Source organism: Lissotriton vulgaris, chromosome 4_1 (assembly GCF_964263255.1).
Source record: "Lissotriton vulgaris chromosome 4_1, aLisVul1.2, whole genome shotgun sequence".
NCBI lineage: Eukaryota > Metazoa > Chordata > Amphibia > Caudata > Salamandridae > Lissotriton > Lissotriton vulgaris.
In genome coordinates this window covers 642,214,362-642,230,629 of record NC_141691.1, presented here as the reverse complement: position 1 = coordinate 642,230,629, position 16,268 = coordinate 642,214,362, and positions in this window count along the sequence as shown.

Genomic DNA, 16,268 nt, shown 5'->3' with positions numbered 1-16,268 from the left:
AACCCAGGTAACCCCTCTTGCAAAAGCTGGGGGTATTGAATGTCAATCCCAAAAAATCAAGGTTGTTTTGCAATTTGGTATTGTAAATTCACCACCGTACAATTTGAACCGTTTCCTGTTGCAGCCACTATGCCTACCCACGCAAGTGAGGTACCATTTTTATCGGGAGACCTGGGGGAACGCTGGGTGGGAGAAAATTTGTGTGAGCCCAGTGATGCCACGCTTTCCCATGCAAAAAAGTTTGAAAAAAATGATTTTTTTAAGCTAAAATTGAGGTTTGCAAGGGATTCTGGGTAAAGGAACGTTGGAGGATCCACGCAAGCCATACCTCCTTGGAAGCCCCCGGGTGTCTACTTTTCATAAATGTGTGGGTTTGGTAGGTTTTCCTACATGGTCGTCTCGCAAGGGGCCAAAAACCCAGGTAACCCCTCTTTCAAAAGCTGGTGGGATTGACATTCAATACCACCAGCTTTTGCAAGAGGGGTTACCTGGGTTTTTGGCCCCGTGCGAGACGGCCATTTAGGGAAACCTACCAAACCCACACATTTCTGAAAAGTAGACACCCGGGGGCTTCCAAGGAGGTATGGCTTGCGTGGATCCTCCAACGTTCCTTTACCCAGAATCCCTTGCAAACCTCAATTTTTGATGGAAAAATCAGTTTTGACACACTTTTTTTGTGTGGGAAAGCGTGGCATCACTGGGCTCACACAAATTTCCTCCCACCCAGCGTTCCCCCAGGTCTCCCGATAAAAATGGTACCTCACTTGCGTGGGTAGGCATAGTGGCTGCAACAGGAAAAGGTCCAAATCGTACGGTGGAGACATTACAATAACCAATAGCAAGATTACCTTCTTTTTTGGGGGGGGGGGACTGAGTTTTTGGACCGGGGCTCGGCGGGCATCCTTGGAAACTACCAAACCCAAACAGTTCTGAAAACTAGACACCCGGGGGAGTCCAGGGAGGTATGGAATGCGTGGGTCCCCCAATGTTTTCCTACCCAGAAATCCCTGCAAACCACAAATTTAGGTTAAAAAAACAGTTTTCCATACATTTTTGCGTGGGATCGCCGTGTCGGCACAAATGTCCTACCACCCTGCGTTCCCCTTGTTCTCCCGAGTAAAATGATACCTCACTTGTGTGGGTGGGCCAAAGGCCTGTGACTAAGGCAGGGGGGCTTAATTTGTTACACTGAAATACTACTTTTTTCAACATTCGTTTTTGGCCTGTTCTGCTTTGGGGCACCCATACAAGTGAGGTATCCTTTTACTCGGGAGAACAAGGGGAGCGCTGGGTGGTAGGACATTTTTGCCGGCACGGTGATTCCACGCAAAAAAGTTTGAAAAAGTGATTATTTTACCTAATTTTAAGGTTTGCAAGGTGTTCTTGGTAGGAAAACGTTTGGGGACACACGCATGCCATACCTCCCTGGACTCCCCCCGGGGTCTACTTTTCAGAACTGTTTGGGTTTTGTACTTTCCAAAGAATACCACCGAGCCCCGGGCCAAAAACTCAGGTGCCCCCCCCCCCAAAATCAAGGTTGTTTTGCAATTTGGTATTGTAAATTCACCACCGTACAATTTGAACCATTTCCTTTCGCAGCCACTATGCCTACCCACGCAAGTGAGGTATCATTTTTCTCGGGAGACCTGGGGGAACGCTGGGTGGGTGGAAATTTGTTGATGCACGCAGATTCCGGAACTTTCCACCACAGAAATGTGAGGAAAATGCGTTTTTTTTTCCAATTTCTTAGCTTTGCAAGGGATTCTGGGTAAGAGAACCTGGGGGTAGGCAGTCGAGTGACCCCATCCTGAATTCCCCTGGGTGTCTACTTTTTAAAAATGTATAGGTTTGCTAGGTTTCCCTAGGTGCCGGCAGAGCTAGGGTTCAAAAACAAAAGGTAGTCTCTTTGCCCAAAACGTGCACAATTTCACTGAAAAATTGATTTGTGACCACGTTGCGTTTTGCACTGTTTCCTGTCGCAGCCACTATGCCTACCCACGCAAGTGAGGTACCATTTTTCTCGGAAGACCTGGGGGAACGCTGGGTGGGTGGAAATTTGTTGATCCACGCAGATTCCGGAACTTTCCACCACAGAAATGTGAGGAAAATGTGTTTTTTTTTCCAATTTCTTAGCTTTGCAAGGGATTCTGGGTAAGAGAACCTGGGGGTAGGCAGTCGAGTGACCCCATCCTGAATTCCCCTGGGTGTCTACTTTTCAAAAATGTATATGTTTGCTAGGTTTCCCTAGGTGCCAGCAGAGCTAGGGTTCAAAAACGAAAGGTAGTCTCTTTGCCCAAAACGTGCACAATTTCACTGAAAAATTGAGTTGTGACCACGTTGCGTTTTGCACTGTTTCCTGTCGCAGCCACTATGCCTACCCAGGCAAGTGAGGTACCATTTTTCTCGGGAGACCTGGGGGAACACTGGGTGGGTGGAAATTTGTTGATCCACGCAGATTCCGGAACTTTCCACCACAGAAATGTGAGGAAAATGCGGTTTTTTTCCCAATTTCTTAGCTTTGCAAGGGATTCTGGGTAAGAGAACCTGGGGGTAGGCAGTCGATTGACCCCATCCTGAATTCCCCTGGGTGTCTACTTTTCAAAAATGTATAGGTTTGCTAGGTTTCCCTAGGTGCCGGCAGAGCTAGGGTTCAAAAACAAAAGGTAGTCTCTTTGCCCAAAACGTGCACAATTTCACTGAAAAATTGAGTTGTGACCACGTTGCGTTTTGCACTGTTTCCTGTCGCAGCCACTATGCCTACCCAGGCAAGTGAGGTACCATTTTTCTCGGGAGACCTGGGGGAACACTGGGTGGGTGGAAATTTGTTGATCCACGCAGATTCCGGAACTTTCCACCACAGAAATGTGAGGAAAATGCATTTTTTTTTCCAATTTCTTAGCTTTGCAAGGGATTCTGGGTAAGAGAACCTGGGGGTAGGCAGTCGAGTGACCCCATCCTGAATTCCCTTGGGTGTCTACTTTTCAAAAATGTATAGGTTTGCTAGGTTTCCCTAGGTGCCGGCAGAGCTAGGGTTCAAAAACAAAAGGTAGTCTCTTTGCCCAAAACGTGCACAATTTCACTGAAAAATTGAGTTGTGACCACGTTGCGTTTTGCACTGTTTCCTGTCGCAGCCACTATGCCTACCCAGGCAAATGAGATACCATTTTTCTCGGGAGACCTGGGGGAACGCTGGGTGGGTGGAAATTTGTTGATCCACGCAGATTCCGGAACTTTCCACCACAGAAATGTGAGGAAAATGCGTTTTTTTTCTCCAATTTCTTAGCTTTGCAAGGGATTCTGGGTAAGAGAACCTGGGGGTAGGCAGTCGATTGACCCCGTCCTGAATTCCCCTGGGTGTCTACTTTTCAAAAATGTATAGGTTTGCTAGGTTTCCCTAGGTGCTGGCAGAGCTAGGGCTCAAAAACAAAAGGTAGTCTCTTTGTCCAAAGAGCGCAAGATTTCACTGGGAAATTGAGGTGTGACCACGTTGCGTTTTCCGCTGTTTCGTGTCGCAGCCACTATGCCTACCCAGGCAAGTGAGGTACCATTTTTCTCGGGAGACCTGGGGGAACGCTGGGTGAGTGGAAATTTGTTGATCCACGCAGATTCCGGAACTTTCCACCACAGAAATGTGAGGAAAATGCGTTTTTTTTTCCAATTTCTTAGCTTTGCAAGGGATTCTGGGTAAGAGAATCTGGGGGTAGGCAGTCGAGTGACCCCATCCTGAATTCCCCTGGGTGTCTACTTTTCAAAAATGCATAGGTTTGCTAGGTTTCCCTAGGTGCCGGCAGAGCTAGGGTTCAAAAACAAAAGGTAGTCTCTTTGCCCAAAACGTGCACAATTTCACTGAAAAATTGAGTTGTGACCACGTTGCGTTTTGCACTGTTTCCTGTCGCAGCCACTATGCCTACCCAGGCAAGTGAGGTACCATTTTTCTCGGGAGACCTGGGGGAACGCTGGGTGGGTGGAAATTTGTTGATCCATGCAGATTCCGGAACTTTCCACCACAGAAATGTGAGGAAAATGCGTTTTTTTCCCAATTGTTTAGCTTTGCAAGGGATTCTGGGTAAGAGAACCTGGGGGTAGGCAGTCGAGTGACCCCATCCTGAATTCCCCTGGGTGTCTACTTTTCAAAAATGTATAGGTTTGCAAGGTTTCCCTAGGTGCCGGCAGAGCTAGGGTTCAAAAATAAAAGGTAGTCTCTTTGCCCAAAACGTGCACAATTTCACTGAAAAATTGAGTTGTGACCACGTTGCGTTTTGCACTGTTTCCTGTCGCAGCCACTATGCCTACCCAGGCAAGTGAGGTACCATTTTTCTCGAGAGACCTGGGGGAACGCTGGGTGGGTAGAAATTTGTTGATCCACGCAGATTCCGGAACTTTCCACCACAGAAATGTGAGGAAAATGCGTTTTTTTTTCCAATTTCTTAGCTTTGCAAGGGATTCTGGGTAAGAGAACCTGGGGGTAGGCAGTCGAGTGACCCCATCCTGAATTTCCCTGGGTGTCTACTTTTCAAAAATGCATAGGTTTGCTAGGTTTCCCTAGGTGCCGGCAGAGCTAGGGTTCAAAAACAAAAGGTAGTCTCTTTGCCCAAAACGTGCACAATTTCACTGAAAAATTGAGTTGTGACCACGTTGCGTTTTGCACTGTTTCCTGTCGCAGCCACTATGCCTACCCAGGCAAGTGAGGTACCATTTTTCTCGGGAGACCTGGGGGAACGCTGGGTGGGTGGAAATTTGTTGATCCACGCAGATTCCGGAACTTTCCACCACAGAAATGTGAGGAAAATGCGTTTTTTTCCCAATTGTTTAGCTTTGCAAGGGATTCTGGGTAAGAGAACCTGGGGGTAGGCAGTCGAGTGACCCCATCCTGAATTCCCCTGGGTGTCTACTTTTCAAAAATGTATAGGTTTGCTAGGTTTCCCTAGGTGCCGGCAGAGCTAGGGTTCAAAAATAAAAGGTAGTCTCTTTGCCCAAAACGTGCACAATTTCACTGAAAAATTGAGTTGTGACCACGTTGCGTTTTGCACTGTTTCCTGTCGCAGCCACTATGCCTACCCAGGCAAGTGAGGTACCATTTTTCTCGAGAGACCTGGGGGAACGCTGGGTGGGTAGAAATTTGTTGATCCACGCAGATTCCGGAACTTTCCACCACAGAAATGTGAGGAAAATGCGTTTTTTTTCCAATTTCTTAGCTTTGCAAGGGATTCTGGGTAAGAGAACCTGGGGGTAGGCAGTCGAATGACCCCATCCTGAATTCCCTTGGGTGTCTACTTTTCAAAAATGTATAGGTTTGCTAGGTTTCCCTAGGTGCCGGCAGAGCTAGGGTTCAAAAACAAAAGGTAGTCTCTTTGCCCAAAACGTGCACAATTTCACTGAAAAATTGAGTTGTGACCACGTTGCGTTTTGCACTGTTTCCTGTCGCAGCCACTATGCCTACCCAGGCAAATGAGATACCATTTTTCTCGGGAGACCTGAAGAAACGCTGGGTGGGTGGAAATTTGTTGATCCACGCAGATTCCGGAACTTTCCACCACAGAAATGTGAGGAAAATGCGGTTTTTTTTCCAATTTCTTAGCTTTGCAAGGGATTCTGGGTAAGAGAACCTGGGGGTAGGTAGTCGAGTGACCCCATCCTGAATTCCCCTGGGTGTCTACTTTTCAAAAATGTATAGGTTTGCTAGGTTTCCCTAGGTGCTGGCAGAGCTAGGGCTCAAAAACAAAAGGTAGTCTCTTTGTCCAAAGAGCGCAAGATTTCACTGGGAAATTGAGGTGCGACCACGTTGCGTTTTGCGCTGTTTCGTGTCGCAGCCACTATGCCTACCCACGCAAGAGAGGTACCATTGTTTTCGGGAGACCTGGGGGAACACTGGGTGGGTGGAAATTTGTTGATCCAAGCAGATTCCAGAACTTTCCTCCACAGAAATGTGAGGAAAATGTGTTTTTTTTGTCAAATTCGTAGGTTTGCAAGGGATTCTGGGTAACAAGACCTGGTGGTAGGCAGTCAAGTCACCCCATCCTGAATTCCCCTGGGTGTCTACTTTTCAAAAATGTATAGGTTTGCTAGGTTTCCCTAGGTGCCGGCAGAGCCAGGGTGCAAAAACTACAGGTAGGCACTTTGCTAAAAAAGGGTCAATTTGTAACTGCAAAATTTAGGTGTCACCACTTTGCATTTTGCGCCGTTTCCTGTCGCAGGCACAAGGGCGACCCACACAAGTGAGGTACCGTTTTTATCGGGAGACTTGGGGTAATTCAGATTTGTAAATCAACTGCTAATACCAATTGAGCTTTTGCGCATTTCACCCTTTCAATGAAAGACATTGTGTAAAAAAAAAAAAATTTTGAAAAATGACCAATAATTCTCATGCTAGTATGAGTATTCCCAATTTTGAAAATTAGCAATAATATACTGTTTCTGAACTCTATATTTTGTACCCAATTCAGAAATACATAGGTGTCTTTCATACAGATTTTTCCATGTATACATTTTCCAAGACAAAGTGCTCTATACCCAGTAAATGAAAAAATACCATTGCAAGTTGCTGCTCAGTTTTTGGATCTGGGTTCGTCTGGTTCTTGGTGAAACTACAAGTCCTATATATCCCCACAACCAGGAAGGTCTATCGGATGTAACGGTATATTGCCTTCTAAGAGCTGTCAAAACTAGAAAAAGTTATAGGTGAAAACGTTGAGACAAAAGGCTGTTTTTTTCAACAAATTTTCACTTATTCCAATATTTAACTGTTAGTTTTTATAAAGAAACCTTCATGGATTTAGACAAATGACCCCTTTCTGAATTCAGAATTTTGTCTACTTTTTGAAAATGTACAGCTTTCTAGGATCCATTATTGCTTTCAAACTCATTTCTACCATTAACTGGAAGGAGGTGGAAAGCTCTAAAAATAGCAAAAATAGGCTATGTCCCAGAAAAATGCCAAAACTGTGTGAAAAATGTCGGTTCTCTGACAAAAGACTGTCATTTCCTAAAAGCTGAGAAAATGGAGATTTCAGCCCCACAAACCCTTTTTTGATAACATTTTCAGGGAAAAACCCAGAGGCTTTCATTTGCAGGCCGTTTTTCCCATTTTTCTGAAAAAAACAAAAAAATCACTATATTTTGGTTAATTTCTGGGACCCCTCCAAGGTAATCCACAAACCCTGGGCACCTTTAGAATCCACATGATGTTGGAAGAAAAGGACGCAAATTTGGCGTGGATACCTTATGTCGTCAAAAAGTTACAAGGGCCTAAGCGCGCACTACCCCAAATCGCCAAAAAAGGGCTTAGCACAGGAGGGGAAAAGGCCTAGCAGCGAAGGGGTTAAGTGTATCTTAGTGAATACATATATTAGCGAGTAATGTTTAAATATTTAAATATATGTATCAGTGTTTTACTTTGTGTATATGGCTGAGATACCCGCCACCCCCTCTCAACACAATCCCCAAGGATGGGAAACCGGAAACAGTTCTGAACTTTTGGAAGACGGGAGGGAGTGACCCTCCCGGCCGTATTTATTAAAATATGAAACAAAATTAAAACATTAAAATAACAGTTTCATATTATGTACAATTTCATTACCACATTGCGATGTTTGGCTAACCTTAACATATTCTCTAATACAAAGGTTCTCCTAGCCGAACTAACATCCTACAAAACATTTAACTTGATATTTTGAAATTGTACATCCTAACGTTTAAGGGCCAACGGCAAGGTCGTAACCGGTGTCAAGATCCCTAACCCAGAAATATCCCCCTCACTTGTGAGGGGCAACCTCACAGAGGTGTACCTCGAGTGCAACTACCAATTTCCCTTGACTTGACGGGGGCCCCAATAAACTCGACGCCACTTAAAGGTCGTCCGAGGACTCGTGTGAGGTATCTAGAAGGTAGCGTAGACCCCCCCAAACCCCACACAACTTACCGCATCTGCCGTCGCAGATGACCTGGCCCCGGGAAATTCTCCAGGAGGGGGCTGTAGCCCCTCCTACCCAGGAAGGGGCCTTGACCGCCTTTCCTTTCCTTTCGGCGGCCCATCCTTAGAAGGGACCGCCTACCCCGTTGAGGGGCCAATGGCCACCTCCCTTGAGCGCTCCCATCCGTAATGGGTGACGCCCACTCATAGGGATCTTCCAATTAGTGCTCACCGATCATGACCTTACCGCCACAGGCCGGATAGTTGACCGGCTATCCGGACCCCCCACAACACTCCTACCTAAAGGTCATGTCTTAAAGTCTTTAGCCAAGCTATACAGTCCCCTATGAGCAACTCGTTCCCCACCCGGGACAAATGAACACCATCCCCCAAATACATACTGTCACCAGTAATACAACCATGCGAAATAGAATGCAGTGTATTGGAACGGAACAATCTACTCACTTTGTTATTAATTTTCCTTACTGAATGATTCAGAGCAGAAACAGAAATAGCCCCCCGCCATACTTTTCGTGGGATCATATGTGACCATGCAATCGTGCACCCTGGAACTCTCCTCGCCAACCAACTTACAGTGGAAAGCATCGCCTCAAGGAGAAGTCGTCTACCAGTGGTGACCAAATCATTGCCCCCAAGATGTACTATGATTATAGACGGCGGTGACCTCGTCCGCCCTAGCAAACCCTCCAAAAAATGATTGAAACTGGTCAATACAGAGTCCGCCCTTTCCGTAGAAGGACATACTGTACCCGTATTCCCCAGCCACGTGAATCATGTCACCTGCTTTGAATACGTCCGCGGCACGCCTCACGTATGAGTGGCCCACGACCCACACCTCCTTTTTCACAGCCGGTGAAGTCTGACCGCTGGCCCGGTGTTGGGTCGACTGCATAGTCCGCCCCGCCTCGTAGGCTTGCGCAACTGAAACCAAACAAAAACAAGAAGCGTGAGTACATCATTACAGCTTCACAACATGTGCAACCGCACATACCTCTTATAACAATTGGAGGACCAACGCCCCACACGTTTAATTTGTTCGACATTCAGCCCCCTGGCTGTAGCCTCTGTAGCAGCCCCTATCCGAAAGGAATGGGTCCCAAACTCGCCCGGGTTCAAGCCCGCAGCCGTAGTCGACATCGCAAGCACCCGCTGAAACTGAAACCTCGTCAGTGGGGTGGTGTCAGCGTGTCTCAACAAGGTCCCCCCCCATGATGCCACCCTTTGTGCCAAATATTCCTCTACACAACTCACCGGGCACATGGAGGACCCGGGTATCCTTTGTATGATTATGCAATCACCCATTGCACCCTGATCGGTCTTGGACCTGACGAACGAGAGAGTCATTGTCTCCCCTCTGATCTGAACGTGCTCTCGGCACAGTCCCCCCATCACGTTCTGCTTGTTCCTCGCCACTAGTTCGCTTACTCGCATAGCCCCATGGAATGCCAGCGTAAAAGCGGCTCGGAATAACACCGTTTCATACTGGGATGAACATGTTGCAGGGAGTCTAGATAATAACAGGGCCAACCTATCCAAACCTATCGGGCGCCTTTCATCTACTCTGCGACCCTCAAGGCGTTGCCACCCACGTAGCGCTTTTTGCACAACGAAAGACGCTGTCGGGTCCTGGATCCCATGAGCCCTAGCCACAAAGGAAATGGCGGCCCGATGCCTCTGGGCCGTAGCCACTGATTTGCCTGCCTGACGCAAAGACAGCAGGAATTTCACTACCAACTCCTCCTGGCCCCAAAGCTCCCCTCTAGCCGCCCCCAAAAAGGCCCAATAGGAATGGAACGCCCCTTCATATGCCTTCCTCGTCCTGGGTGCTAAACTCTCTCCCACGAGGTTCTGTAGTTCTGGGCACCGAGAGACCAGAGAGCTTCGGGAAAGGGTGCTGCCACCGGGTCCGCTGTGGGCAGAAAACCCCAGAAGGCCTGCATATGAAAACGAGAAAGCGCATCAGCCGCCTGGTTCATCACCCCCGGGACATGTCTTGCCCTAAATAGTACATTCAATTGCATACACAATAACACAATTTCCTTGAGCAATCTCAGAATCCATTTGCATCGTGCTGCCTGGCTATTGATACACTCAACAACGGTCATGTTATCAGACCAGAATACCACAGAGTGATCTCTGAACCCCTCGGGCCAAGTTCTCAGGGCCACCAGTATGGGAAAAAGTTCTAGGAAAGCAATGTTGCTTGTCAGACCACTATCATGCCACCATGACGGCCATTTTTGTGCCGACCACTGAGTGCCGAATATGGCACCAAAACCAATGCTCCCTGCCGAATCTGTCCACAGCCCTAGCTCCTCAGAGGACACGGCCGGTTTGTTCCAGACAATTCGACCATTGAAATCCGCCAGAAATGCCAACCAAATGCGCATGTCCTGGCGAACCTCTGCCGAGAGCCTTGTGCGATGATGACCCTCCCTCAGGCCGACCATGGCTTGAGCGATCGAGCGAGAAAAGGGGCGGGCCATCGGTATAACTCTTAGGGCAAAATTCAACTGTCCCACCAATTGCTGTAATTGATGTAGCTTCACCTTAGACTCACTTATACACATTTGCAAGGATGCCCTGAATCTTAACACTTTGTCATCTGGTAAACGAAAACAACCTTCTTTGGAATCGAGCTCGATCCCCAGAAACTCAAGGCAAGTCGAGGGACCCACAGTCTTACCTGGTGCCAATGGCACGCCAAGCTGATTCATCAAGACACAAAATGCGGTCAAAGCCTGTCCACATTCTGGATCCCCGGCTGCCCCCAGAAACAAAAAGTCATCGAGATAATGCATAACATGTTTAAACCCCGTCTTCCTTGTGAAGACCCATTGCAGGAAGCAACTGAACTTTTCGAAATAGGCACACGATATAGAGCACCCCATCGGCATACACCTATCCATGTAGTAGTGACCCTGAAACATGAAACCAAGGAGACGCTGATCGTCTGGATGTACCGGGAGCAACCGGAACGCTGACTCGATATCAGATTTTGCCATCAGCGCTCCGGGCCCCAGGCGATTCAATATGGCTACGGCCTCATCGAAGGATGCGTACCGCACCGAACACACTTCCGGGTCTATTGCCTCGTTTACGGAAAGACCACGTGGGGCTGATAAATTATGTATCAGCCGAAACTCACCCGGGTCCTTCTTGGGGACCACCCCTAAAGGGGAACAAACAAAGTTAGCAACTGGTGGCACATTAAATGGACCGGCGACTCGACCTCGAGCCTCCTCTTTCCCGATCTTTTCCTGTACCACGGTCGTATGCTGTAAGACCGATATCTGGTTTTTACATTTTGCTATACCCTGAAACTCCCTCACTGGGATGCGGAAACCATACGAAAATCCCTCCCGTAACACCCCAGCGGAAGCGTGATCCGGGTATTCACTGAGCCAGGGAATCATTGCCATGGTATCAATCGGAGTAGGTAAAGGCGCCCCTCGGACTATGTCAGACCTGTTTGGCGCCTCCTCTACCCCCGTTATCACCCGTTTTGGCTCTGCACATGGACTCAGGATGGGATGATTGCCCGCACCCCCCACATTCGTGCCTAAATTTGCATGACCCCTGGGGCCTAGTACATTTCCCCCTGTTAAAGTTCCAACAAACCCCCCTTTTACCTGCGTTGCCGATTGGCCTCGAGTGATTGTCGTTACTCGTACCTGATCGAAAGGGCGTCCCCGCATATTGGCGGGGGGATTCACCCACGTAACTCCCTACCAATGGCACCTTCAACATACCAGAATCCTCCATTTTGGACCAGGACACAGAATCATAACAATCCCAAGTTAAGTTTTTATCATGCTCTTTTGCTTTTCTGAAAATATTGTCGTAACAAAACCAATGGTTGCCCTCGTGAGATACTGAATACCCCATGATCCGTGATTGATAAATCGGCAATTCGGGCAGCAATTCGGGCCTACGTTCACCTAAGATGGATGTAAAAACCCCCCATGCTTTGCCCCAATTACCAATGTTTTCATTTACCTTAAAGGCGGCCATCTTTGCGCGCCAAACACTCGGATGCATGAGCTCCTTTTGACTCTTAACATGCTCCATCTCATAATGATCGGTAAGCAACGAGAAGATGTTTATATACTCCCCTGCCCATATCTTCTCCTTGATAGCCAGAGGGACATGTTGACCCAACTTTTCCCTTCGAGAGGGTGCCGACTCATCCCTCGCAATCGGCAATGGCCGCTTACCTGAACCGGAAGCTGTATCTGCGACTGGACCTGACCCAGGTGGTTTCTCAACTGCCGCAGCCGGCGATGGTGCCTTCGTCGCTTCCCTTGTTTCCCGCAGCTGTTTCATCAACACCTGCGCGTCGTCAGCCGTGGCACCCTTGCTACCTTTACCCAACCACGCTGCTAATTGTGCTGCCAGCTCGGGCGGCATATCCTCCCCGGACACGGGGGTGACCACTACGGGAATCGGATTTCCTTCCTCCGGGACCGGAGTGGGTGCTTCGAGCGGAGTACAGGGAACTGGGACGTCTCCCCCAGCTGTTCCCCTCCTGGGCCTCTTGCCTTTTCCTCCTGGAGCTGTTCCCGCCAGAGGACGTTTCGGCCCCCCTTCCTCGTCTTTCTCCGCCATTCGCTTCTTTAGGTCGGTTACCTCTTTCATGAGAACACGCAGCATCTGCTCGGTAGTCATTCGCTTTCCCGCCTTCTTAGGCATTCTCCGACAGAGTATCTGCAAAACAAACAAGAAGATTATAACGCTCAAAATTGGCTCTTCGTTCCGTCTCGAGCTCACGTGCAGCGAGGTGGTGCAGCTTCAGAGCACAGGAACAAGAGGATGCTTCCTTGGCTTGTTGCTCCTTTTATCCGTCTTCAGGGCGGGCGTAAGCCCGCCCCGGCCTGCCCCGAGGGCGTGGCCCGGCCGCGTCAGTGTCTAGGCCAGCCCACTCCAGGGCGGGAAAAGGCGCGCCGCGGCTACGCCGCTTCGGGCATACCAGCCGAGACTCGCCTCCTGCCCAAGATGGCTTCCCGGGGGGATCGTGGTACTCCACCATACGTTCGGGGGGACCGAATGGTCGCCCCTTTCCATAAGTGGCTGCATGGGTTGGTGAGTAGCTACATGTGTGTGTATATGGGTTATTAGATGTTTTTTTAGTATCAGTATGAGTGTCTGTATGGTTTGGTGGGGCTGTTACTTAGCACATAGATGCATCAATGACTGACTCACTGTTTGTATGTGTTTTGAAGACAGCATTTGTGTAGGATTGTATGGGTGGATGAGTGTGTATATGTGTGTGTTAGAGAGTGAATGCCTTTCTCACTAGTGTCTTTATGAGTAACTACATATGTTTTAATCTTGTATATATGAGCATTGATGTATATAAGTAAGTATATGTGAGAGTGAGAGATTGAAAGAGTTCCTGTTTAAATAAGTATGTGTTTCTATAAGTGATTGTTTAAGAGAGTAAGTATGTGTAAGTTTCCTTAGAAGTAATGTGCTAATGTGTGTATAGTTGTATATGCAAATAAATGGATGTTTATTAGTTTATTTGCATGTGTGAGTATATGTATGAGTAAGTTTTTGATGACTGTCGGTGTGTAACAGAATGAATAGGGGTATCACTACATATGATGAGCGAGTATATGTATGAGTGAATACATAAAACTGTTGGTGAATGTGTGAATTTGTATATAGATGGTGAAATTACTAAATTGGTTGTTGTAACTGGTATGGGTATATCCACTTTTTTGTTAATGTTAGTTTCTATTTTTGAATATGTGTTTCAAAGGTTACTTTACAGTGAAAGGAGGTCTGTCACTGTGTCACAAGGATGGTGTCATCAGTGATGTCATGAGTGATGTCACTGACCATGTCATGAGTGATGTAATATGTGATGTCATCAGCAGTGCATTGCACGCGCAAGTTATAGTGAGTCCGACTAACTATAACGTGGGAATTTCAATGGTTTTATATCAGTAAAATTTCCAGCTAACTATAACTGGTGTGAAACCTATGGTTTTTTCAGTGAATTTAATAGGTTTTTTAAATGCTAATTCCTAACTATAACCGGTGTGAAACCTATGGTTTTTTCAATGAATTTCATAGGTTTTTTAAATGCTAATTTCTAACTATAACTGATGTGAAACCTATGGTTTTTTCAGTGAATTTCATAGGTTTTTTAAATGCTAATTCCTAACTATAACTGGTGTGAAACCTATGGTTTTTTCAGTGAATTTCATAGGTTTTTTTAATGCTAATTTTTAACTTTTTGTAGGGCTTCATACCTATGTACTTTTTAGTGAATTTCTAAGCTTATTTTTTCACAAATGTCTTTAGCTGAGAAAGGTATGTTTTTCTAAAAATGAACACTATAATGTATATTAAGAATGTGCATTGGAACCTACTTGTAGGTACCTAAATCAACCACAAAACCCAAAAGCTACCCTACCTCTGATCATTCAAAACGTTTATCTTTTTCTAACTTTTTTCACTATTTTTCACCAAAGTACGCTTTCCGGTACGCTTAACGGTGCGCGTACCGGGCGCTTCCCCCGTGGAAAATTAAAGAATTTATTTTTTTTTTTTACGTTTATGAGCCTCCTAAGCCCCCCTCAGAAAACCTAGAGGGTCAAGAAGTCTCTACCGTGCCCCCTACTACCCATACCGAACATTGTTTACACTCCATCTTGTGTCTCGATTGTACCGAAACACAAAATGGAGGACTCCCGTAACGCTGCCGGTGCGCGTAACGGAGCGCGCACCGGTAAGCGCTCGATAAAAAAAGGTGGGAAAGCAATTTACAAAAAAACCACTGGAGACACTTTCATCAAATATAGAATAGGCCCTACTACATAGCAGTCCCTACCATTTACCCAAACTTGGTGGAATTCCATTGAGACATTTAGGCTACAGGCCTGTCTAAATATCCTGAGGTAAATTACATGACAAAAACACATATGAAATGTTAGAATTTACAACCAATTAAAAAGTTTCTCTCATTTTCTACGATTATTTCCTGACGTTTCATTGGTTAAGTACAAGAATATATATAAAAGAAGAGAGGGAAACACAGCCATTTTGACTACTGCTTCCAGAAGTACATTTGAGAACAAATTACACTGACAACTTCAACTGATTTCTCCAAGGTAAATTGTTATTATGGAAGTATATTGTACACTTTAAGTTAATTTCTAAAAAAATATTCTGTTAGTTATATACTATCCCTCTGTAATAGTTATAGATTGAGATAGACTTCTCTGTAATAGTTATGGATTGAGTTAGGCTTCTCTGGTATACAGTACCCTAACTCTACTAATATAGTTAATTTGTATGCAATTTTCAGAAAGAAAATGGAAGGAGAAAATCAAGCAAATGTTACTTCTATCAAAATAAAGGTGGAAAAACCAGAAGAGCAAAAAGATGAAGTAGATTTCATGGATGACTCTTTGGATCAACAGTTAATAGAATGTTTGGAACAAATGGAATCATGTTGAAGTAGATTTCATGGATGACTCTTTGGATCAACAGTTAATAGAATGTTTGGAACAAATGGAATCATGTACTTATAATTATGAGGAAATTCCGGACAATATTATGTTAGAAATTTTATTAAATTATGAAAAAGAATCAGAGGAATAAATTTATATTTAATAATTTTAAATTGTTTGAGACAATATTCATTTTTATATGTAATTCATAAAGTATTACCAAAAATGTTTAAAATATAAAGTGAGACTTATAGTATACTGTTCAACTATTTTTCTGTTACATAGTAAGTTTACTCATAGTTACTACCTTTCTCCCACTATATTATCTCCTATGTATATTTTACACCTCATTTTCATAAGGGAGCATGATAGACTACTCATGATCCCCTAGAAATTCTCAGGGAGTGCTTAAAAGATCTGTTTCTGCTTTCCAGGCAAACTATGTTATGAATTCCATATACCACAAAAAATACAATAACAACATGCAAGATGTCTACAAAGGAGATGGTGTACATTATATTTAAGTCTCTTCATTGGTACCTACATGTAGGTACTTACATAAAATAAAAAAAAAATAAAAAACAATTAATAAACATACAATTTTTTGAAGTGATTATTTTTCCATAGTACCCTCCTTGATACGCTCCCGGTGCGCGTACCAGGCGCTTCCCCCGTGAAAATCGAAAAAAAAAAAGGGGTGAGACCCCGCGGGGCCCTTTAATGGCCCCCACATCAAACCTAGGGGTACAGGGGGTGTCTACTCTGCCCCCTTATGGTCATTTCCCCCTTTGTTTTGGCCACCTCTCGTGTCTCGATCCTACCGAGACACAAGATGGCGGCCGCTCCGGACTGTTTAGAATGTTTACAGACAACTG